Raw genomic sequence first — 9687 nt, 5'->3', positions numbered from 1 at the left:
GAGGGGGTGGGGGGTTGGGTGATTTGGGGGGGGGGACCCGGGGAGGCCTGGCAGCGAGCTGGGGAATAAGGGCCGGTTCTCGTTGCTTCCGGGCCCGGATTGTCTCCACCTGTAGGACAAGGATGGCACTTGCCATTTCCTGCCCGCCTGTTCCAGACTTAGGGTGAAGTCCTGCCGTTAAAGAACACTTTCCAAACAAGTCAAGCGAGGGTGCGTGGTGTACGGAAGGGCAATCAGAAGCCTGACTTAGGTTTTGAGAGGGGTCAGTTTAAAAGCTGATAGATCCCACGTCACTTGCACCAAACGTCCTAGGCGACTCTGCAGCTTTTCAGCAAATGCAGACAACAACTTTCAGGCCATTTGGTTTCTGTTTCTTCTACGCCTCTAAAATTAAAAAAGAAAAGAAAAGAAAAAGGTAAACAAAAATAGGAGTGTCTTCTGCGGAAGCGTTTTCAGTTCTGGAGGAGGAAGTACAGAAACAAACTGACACCCACTCCCAGTAGTACTGGGGTACCAGCAAAACAGAGGATGTTTCCAGAGAGGACTCACTTTCTCCACGTTTCCACAGCTACACCGCGGAGCTCTGGTGCCCCTTCTGGTCGTTGCTTGTATGAAATAAAGCCCAGTCTAGGGGCACCTGGGTGGCTCAGCCAGTTAAGCAGCCGACTCTTGATTTCCGAGCAGGTCTGGATCTCATAGTTGAGGAGTTCCAGCGCTGACAGTGTGGAGCCTGCTTGGGATTCTCTCTCTCTCTCTCTCTCTCTCTCTCTCTCTCTCTCTCTCTCTCTCTCCCCCCCCCCACTCTCTCTTTCTCAAAATAAGCATTTAAAAAAAAGAGAAAGAAAGCCCTGTCTAAATAAATGCATGCAGTGGTATCTCAAATGGGGCTGAACGTCAATTTATAGAAAGCTGTGGGTTCTCTGAAATCCTAGGGATTCCACGGGAGAATCTGAGTTCTGCTGCGTAGGAAAAAAAGGTGACATGGATTGATGACCGAACACCTTGCCTGTGCCCCAGCGGGTCCCTGTGAGATGACCTACGGAACTTAAGACTTGTTTGGCAAAGTTTAAGAAAACGACACGAAGGAAAAAGTCGGGAGCTGCATTTCCATGAGGTTTAGGGGGCCACCAGTGCCTTTGCTGCTTCTGGTCCATCCCAGGTTCGCCTGACCAGCTCAGTGCGGCCATCACGTCTGAGAAGCTGGATCCCTGGGTATTTCGAGTTTGGGGTGAACTCAGGAAGAGAAGGGGTGTGAACCTGGAAAATGTGAGCTCCCTCAGGGTCAGATTCCACTTGGGGAAAACGTGATTTCTCCTCAAGAGATTCACATGAAGCCTGTCGCTCCGTGCCTCATAAAAGGTATTCTGATCTCGCCAGAAGGATGGAGAGAGGCAGGTCCGTACGTGGCCATTCAACAAAGGTGGAGAGAAAGTAAGTTCTGCAAACCACAGGCCACTGAACTAGATAGTGGGCATGGGAAATATTCGGGACAGATTACTGACAGTAACAAACATTTGTGACCTCTCTGAAGAGGAAGCACCAGTGACAAACACCAAGTCGTGGGGGGTTAACCATCCTCCTGCTGTGAAATGCACAAACTGCCGAATCGGGAAATAGGATAGAAATTGTGTATTTGAACCTGGAGGGTGTATTTACCAGGATTCTTTCTGTTATAAGTGAGAGAACTCCATTCAAACTGTTGTTTGTTTTTTTTAAAGGGACTATATCAGCTCACATAACCCACCTAAATTCTGGAGTTGGCCCAGCAAGATCCAGGGATGCCGATGACGTCATCAGAACTCGGTGCCTCTCCCCCTACTTGACCGCCTCCCTCTCAGCTGGCTTCATTCTCGGGTTAGGTGCTTTTTTTATAAAGTGGTCTCCAGTAACAACAGGTGTATGCTCTTTCAGCTTAGCAGCCCCGGGGGGAAGAGGACTCTGTCCTTCAGTGTTTCCAGCAAAAGACCTAGGATTTGATCTAAATGGTCCAACAACGGCTTGTGTGCTCATCCCCGTGAACCAACCTCTGAGGCCAGGACGTTGGGATAACTGGATTGGCCATACTTGGACAGGAAGGGAGGATCAGCTCCACCCAGCTACTTGGGGGAAGAGCATGGGGAGGGTGGGTCCCCACAGGAAAACGCGACAGGAGACGGATTCTGGGCAGGTGGCGGAATGCAACGGCTACCCAGGACAAAGCCTTGGCTGAGATATCTCATGATGAACTGCAGAAAGGACATGAAGAAAAGGCGGGAGAAATAATGAATTTATTGGATGGCTGAATCAATACTCAAAAACACTTTTGAGCAGAGGATGCTTCCGAAAAACGATGATGCACAGAAACCAGAGGTGATGTGACTTGATATCACTTGTTTCTGGATGCCCATCATGTCCACTTCTACCTCCCGATGTAAACTCTTACCAGGAATGCCGTGGCTTTAAAACAACACAGACGTAGTATCTTACAGCTCTGGAGGTCAAACCTTAAAATCGAGGTATCAGCAGGGCTTCACTCCTTCTGGAGGCCCTGGGGGGGATGGCCTTCTCGCCTTTTCCAGCTTCGGGGGCCTCCTGCTTCCCTTGGCTGGGGGCACCTTCCTCCGTCTTCAAAGGCAGTCTCCTTTAAGCGGGACTCGGTCTCGGCCCTTCTCTGTCCTGCTGTGTGTATAGAGCGCAGGCCTGTGGTTTCATGGGACGCCTCTCAGTTTAGGTTTCTCTGACTGTCCCTGCACTGCCAGGGACCAGTGTGCCAGGGCGTCGTATCGGGAGGCGCCAACCCCAGTTTGTCTTATTATTGCTGCAGCTGCCTGACTGATGGTTGAGATGGTGACAGGTTTCTCTACCGTGAAGGCCCTTTCCCCCCTTTGTAAATAATCAGTAATCTGTGGGAAAGACACTTTTAGACTATTTAGATATCCTGTTTTTCTAATGGACATTCACCCAGTGGTTTAGCCCCCACTAATGACAATGCTGCGCTGACCGCCAAGTGTCGAGGGGTCTGATTCCACGGCTCCATTGACATTTACCAGTTGACATTTTCTTGCATCTGTCCTTGCCCTTCTGCAGTCTTTTCCCCGCGGGGCAGCTGGAGTGACCTTTAAAAACCACAAATGGGGGGCGCCGGGGTGGCTCAGTCAGCTAAGCATCCGACTTTGCCTCAGGTCATGATCTCACANCCATTGACATTTACCAGTTGACATTTTCTTGCATCTGTCCTTGCCCTTCTGCAGTCTGTTCTCCGCGGGGCAGCTGGAGTGACCTTTAAAAACCACAAATGTGGGGGCGCCGGGGTGGCTCAGTCGGCTAAGCATCCGACTTTGCCTCAGGTCATGATCTCACATTCGTGAGTTCGAGCCCCGTGTTGGGCTCTGTGCTGACAGCTCAGAGCCTGGAGCTGCTTCCGATTCTGTGTCTCCTTCTTTCTCAGCCCCACCCCACTCATACACTGTCTCTCTCTCTCTCTCAAAAATAAACATTTAAAAAAATTGATAAAAAAATAAAAACCACAAATGGGACCATCTCCTCCAGTGGCTTCCTACTGCCCCTCAGATGCGTCCAGAATCTTCTGGTTGTCAGCACGGCCTGGCCCTTCCAAGCCCTCCACCCCCACTGCATCCCCACACACTGGCCCCTTGCAGAACTTCCAATGATCGACGCCACCCTCTACTCTGGGGCCTCCCCACCTACCCCTTTGCCTGAAACCCTCTCCCTCCATCCTCTGCTTCCCTTTGCTTATCAAATACCCAAGTGTCCTTCACATACGCGGCCAAAAGGAAGCCATGTGACCCCCTGGGGCACGGCCAGATTCCCAGGTGCCCCTTTCACACATATGCCCATTTCCTGCTTGTAATTTATTTGCTCACTTGATCTATGCGCTCCCCAGGCAGACAGAAGGAGGTCTCCAAGCTCGCTCGCTGTGCCATTTCTGCTGGGCAGTCACGTAACTCTGAGCCTCAGTTTCCCCAGCTGTGCAAAAGAATCCCTCCAGCTTCGCAGGGCCGCAAGGATGAGTGAGTCTGTGGCTGTGCCAGCAGCAGGGAAGACAGGTCCGCGACTGATTCCCTCTCCTAGCTGTGTGACCTCCAGCGTACTGCTTACCCTTGCTGAGCCTGCTCGTTCGGCTGCGAAAGGGGCCACCCACAGTGTGTTTGCTCATTCATTCAATGTGTATTTCCCGGCTGATGGGAGCTGGGGAGGCAGAAGTGGGCCAGAGAACAGAACCCCCCGCCTTCCGTGAGGCTTGCACTGGGGTAAACAAGCCAGGAAGTGGAGGATAAATGGCGTGAGCAGAGATGTGACGCGGAGCAAAGCAGGGAGGGGCTCCAGGGAGGAAGACGCCACAGGATGAAGTCCCAAAGGGCATGAGAGCTATCGAGGTGACACAGAGCGCCCAGCCCAGAGCGTGGCACTAAGTGCCCCGAACCCGTCCAGTAGCCATACGTCCCCCCCCCCACGCAGGGGCCTGGTGCCCCACCCAGCAGGCTCCCCCCACAGCTGGGGGCGAGGTGGCCCATGCAGGGGAATTCAGGACACACCGCACCACCTTGGGCTCTTTAGACTCCGTGGGCCTCGTCCGATACCACGGGTTGTGGACTGTCCGCTTTCTAGCCTCCCAAATTCTGGCTGTTGCATTCAGTGCCACAGAGTCCGTGGAAAAAGACAAGGAACAAACCAAACACCCTTCCAGGACAAACCTCTTGACAGCCAGCTGTACAGCCTTGGGAAGTGCCCGTCTCTCTCTCTCTCTCTCTCTCTCTGCCACTGCCTACTTGCAGCAGAGCGCGCCAGTCATAAGAGTCTGTAGCTGGATGAGTTGATGGCCAGTGGGCGCCCATACAGCCGGCAGCGAGATCAAGTCGTAGTGTATTCTCAGTGCCCTGGCAGCCCCCTCGACGGTAACCCCTGCCCCGCCACGTCTTCCTACACCGACCATCAGCTTTGCCTGGTTCTGGTTCTTTTATTCATGGAAATGCGGTACTTACGGTTTTATGTCTTGCTTCTTGAACCCAACATGCATTTGTGTGATTGGTTTCCATTTTGTGTCGTAGTTCATCATATGAATATACACTATTTGTCCCTTCTGTCGGTGCGGACATTTAGGTTGTGAACATTCCAGCAAGTGTCTTAGGTGAACACAGGTTCGCGGATGTTCGGCCTTGGCAGATTCTCCTAACAGCCGTACGAGGTAGTTTAACAGTTACCACACCCCCCCTCCCCCACCGTCCCCAGCAGCAGATGGAAGTTCTAGTTACTCCAGATGCTTGGCGGCACTCGGTGTTTTTTCATTCTGGCCATTTTGGTGGGTGTGTAAACATTTCGTCGTGGAGTCAGTTTGCATTTCCCGGACATCTGATGAAAACGAGCCCTTTTTCATGTTTCAGACAGTCTCTTCGGGGAGTGTTGCTCCAATTGCTGTAATGTGCTGTCTCGTTTAATTATATTTTTATGTATCTCAAAATAAATACATGGTTAAAAAATTAACAAGGTACAGGGGCGCCTGGGTGGTTCAGCAGGTCGAGTGTCCCACTCTTGATTTCGGCTCAGGTCACGATCTTACCATTCGTGAGTTCAGGTCACAATCTCACCTTTCGTGAGTTTGAGCCCCAAGTAGGGCTCTGTGCTGACAGCACCGAGCCTGCTTGGGATGCTCTCTCTCCCTCTCTGCCCCTCCCCTGCTCGCTCTCTCTCTCTCTCTCTCTCTCCAAATAAGCATATACACTTAAAAGAAATTAACACATGACATGCCCCTTTCTTGTATATCTGCCCAGGGAAAGCCTATGCACATAGAAACATATATATCTCCCCACTCTGTTTTCTTATACAATACACGGTTTTACACAATAGACCTATTATACCTTGAAGGCCACACATCTGAATTCATGAAAATCTGCCTCATTTCCTTTTCACTGTTGTGCAGCACGCCACTCCCATTTGTGTGTACAACATATTTTTTTTTAATGTTTTATTTATTTTTAGGAGAGAGAGATAGAGACAGCGTGAGCAGGGGAGGGTCAGAGAGAGAGGGAGTCACAGACTGAAACAGGCTCCAGGCTCTGAGCTGGCAGTCAGCACAGAGCCCGACGCGGGGCTCGAACCCACGAACCGCGAGATCATGACCTAAGCGAAAGTCGGACGCTTAACTGACTAAGCCCCCCAGGCGCCCCTGTGTGTACAACATATTTTATTTACATAATATATTCAGAGGCTCACAGGGCACTGCCAATTTTTTGCTTCTCCAGCATGCTACTGCATGAACTCCAGGGCAAATAGCTTTGTGTAGGGAAGTCTGCCTGTAGGATAAATTCCTCAGGGGAAACTGCTGGGTCACATTTTTGTGGCTCATGTTGCTATCTTGCTCTGCAAAGAGATGAACAAATTTTCAATCTCATCAGTCGGGTCTGTTTGCCAACAGAGTATTACCGAACCTTCATCTTTGCCAAGCTACTAAGTGAAAAATGGCACCTCCTTGTACTTCAGATTTGCATTCATTCCTTTAACTGCAAATTGAGGCCGAGCATCTTTTCACATTGAATAGAGCCTCCACTTGAAAAGGGCTGCTCCCTGGGGCGCCTGGGTGGTTCAGTCGGTTAAGTGTCGGTTAAGTGTGGAACTTCAGCTCAGGTCATGATCTCATGGTTCGTGGGTTCGAGCCCGGTGTCGGGCTGTGTGCTGCCAGTACAGAGCCTAGAGCCTGCCTCAGATTCTGTGTCTCCCTCTCTCTCTTTATCTTTCTCTCTGGGTCTCCACTGCTCACTCTCTGTCTCTGTCCCTCAAAAACAAATAAACATTTAAAAAATTAATAAAATAAAGGGCTGCTTCCTGGAATGAGAGGTGAACTGAAAACTAGCTCCTGCAGGATAAACAGAACTGACCTTGGATGTGGGACATTTCCTCTCATTGTAAGGGGGATGGGAAGTACCAGGTTTTCGCCTCCCAGGGCCTCAGTGAAATCAGGGAAAGGCAAAAACACTCTGCCTTGAACCACAGCCTTAAACCAGGAAAAACCTTAGAAATAAAATCTAATCTCCTATTTTAGAGGTTAAAAAAAAAGCTGAGCCTCAGAGAGGGGAAATGACTCGCAGGAGACTTTTTTTTTTAATGTTTTTTATTTATTTCTAGGAGAGAGAGAGAGAGACAGCGTGAGCAGGGGAGGGTCAGAGCGAGAGGGAGTCACAGACTGAAACAGGCTCCAGGCTCTGAGCTGGCAGTCAGCACAGAGCCCGACGCGGGGCTCGAACCCACGAACCGCGAGATCATGACCTAAGCGAAAGTCGGACGCCCAACCGACTAAGCCACCCAGGCGCCCCTCGCAGGAGACATTTTTAAAAAACACACCAATTCTGTTGAGAAAGAGTTTAGAAACAAACAAACCTTGATAACACTTGAATTGTTTTTGCCGACTGCTGCTAACTATCATTAAATATTTCAATGAATGATCTTATTGTGCCATTTCCTTCAGCAAGGGGTGCACTCAATAAACCAGATACACCAGGATTAAAAACAGAGGCAATATAAACAGGTGTGGGGACTAGAAGAAGAATTATGGGCTGAGGATCCCTCTACTCTTATTTTTTCTTTTTTTTCTGAGAGAGAGACAGTGTGAGCAGGGGAGGGTCAGAGAGAGAGGGAGATACAGAATCCGAAGACAGTCTCCAGGCTCTGAGCTGTCAGCACAGAGCCCGACGCGGGGCTCGAACCCACGAACCGCGAGATCATGACCTAAGCGAAAGTCGGATGCTTAACCGACTGAGCCACCCAGGCGCCCCGGGTCTTCTCTTTAAGCTGTTTATGACTTGACAGGTTGCAGAGGACGGACGGCAATGCAAATGATTCTTGTCCATAGATGTTAGACATAAAGTGAACTTTGGTGAAAGTTCAACCGGCATAGAAGTCAGTTCTGCATCTATTAAGCAAATTCATCCTGGCATTTCTCACTGCCTACATACACACATATCTGCCCTTTGGATTTCTCTCCGAACCAACTGTATCATCTTACATACTTCCTCACTAACTACTGAGTTAAATTAAACCTTTCACACGTGTGTATATTTGTCTGCGATTGTCTTTTCCTTTTTTTTGTTTTTTTAAACCCTATTCTCTTAATTCTGCTAGTAAAAAAAGATACTCCACGCACAGGGCCACTTGCTGTCTCGATGCTATTCAAAGATGACCAACCATCCTTTCTGTCAGCCCATGCAAAAAGAATTGATCACTGATTGAAAGCCTCACTCACTTTCCTCCCTTGAGGAAACAAATCCTGAAACAAAGACCACAGGAGACAGAGGATCATAGAGGGTGAACTAAATTCACAGCCCCATTTTGCACACAGAGGTACAAGATACAGTAACAAAAGTTTCCACTTTTAAATGCACCCCCCCCCCCCTTACTTCCAGAAGTTTAGCTGGAATGAGTTTCTGGAAGCACGAATGCTAAGTGGTGACGAGGTGGCTTGCACAAAGCGAGATTCTGCTAGATCTCTTGGCTGTAATTACTGCTCTTCATCAATCTGACAATTCGGCGAGCGCTTACCGGTTTAACGACACACACTAAGCGAGCACCTACTTCTCGGCCCTGCGGAAATTGTCCCCAATACTATAGGAAAGCCATAGAAATACAAGCATGTGTCTGCCCTCAAAGCACTCAGGGCTGATCATCCGGAGGGAATCGCTGCGACGCTCAGAGCGGGGATCAGAGGCTCGGCGGACCCCAGGAGCCCCCGGCCCTGTGCGCTTCCCCTTTCCGCCACGTGCTTTGTGGCTCAATCGTTTCCACTCCCGCTCCCCCATTTCCCCATTTTCTGACTTCCCGCTCCGCACGCGGTACCGGCCACACCTAGAGCTGGCGCGGAGCCGCCCCCGCGGGCTCCGGAATAAAGCGCTCCCCGGAGTGTGACAGCCTAACGGCGCGGCTTGGACCGTGCGGCGGCCCGTAGCCCCCGTCCTTTCCCTTCCGCGCTTCGCCTTGGATGGCGCCTTTTATTTTGGCGACGGGAGCCTTCGGCTAAGAGCCGCCTTCCACGAGGAACTGTCGATCCTCAAGGCTCTCGGCTCCCCGACGATCCCGGCGTCCGGGTCCCCGACAGTCGCCTCCGGCGCCCCCTCCGCGGCCGGAGCGGCGCGGCCGGAATTGCGCAAGCGCGGCGCCGCTGACCTCGCGGGGTTCACTTCCGGGGGTCGTGCCTCCCGACTCCAGACNCCCGGCCACTCCCGGTCCCTGGCGCGCCCTGCCGTCGGCTCCCCTGCCCCCTCTCCTCCGGACGCCGCGCGCCTGCGACCTTCCCGATCCCCGCGGGGGCACCTCTGTGGCACCTCTGTGCGTGCGCTTGCCTTCCCTTCCAGGTGTCTCCTTGTCACGCCTTCGTTGATCTCTCGGGATACGGCCCGAATTGCAGCTCCAGGTTTTTGCCTGACCTTGGGCGTGACACTCAGCCCTGCGAGCCGCGGTTTCCCCCTCTCAAAAGCTAATAACGGGGTTGTTGTTAGAGCCCGAAGGGAGAGTGGCTATAAAACCCTTCTGTAACCTGTAAAGAGGGCTTTACAGCCCTGCATTACAATGGGCTCTCTTGAACTTGGCCCGTGGCTTCTCGAATGCTCCTGGTCTTCCCTTCCTTCTAAAAAGTTTTCATTATTCTCTATTCCTCGCCCATCTTCCTGATGAGCTTCCCTTCCCCCATCAGCTCTCTTTGGC

Source organism: Crocuta crocuta, unplaced genomic scaffold (assembly GCF_008692635.1).
Source record: "Crocuta crocuta isolate KB4526 unplaced genomic scaffold, BGI_CrCroc_1.0 scaffold61, whole genome shotgun sequence".
Lineage (NCBI taxonomy): Eukaryota > Metazoa > Chordata > Mammalia > Carnivora > Hyaenidae > Crocuta > Crocuta crocuta.
Note: the sequence above shows the minus strand (reverse complement) of the source record.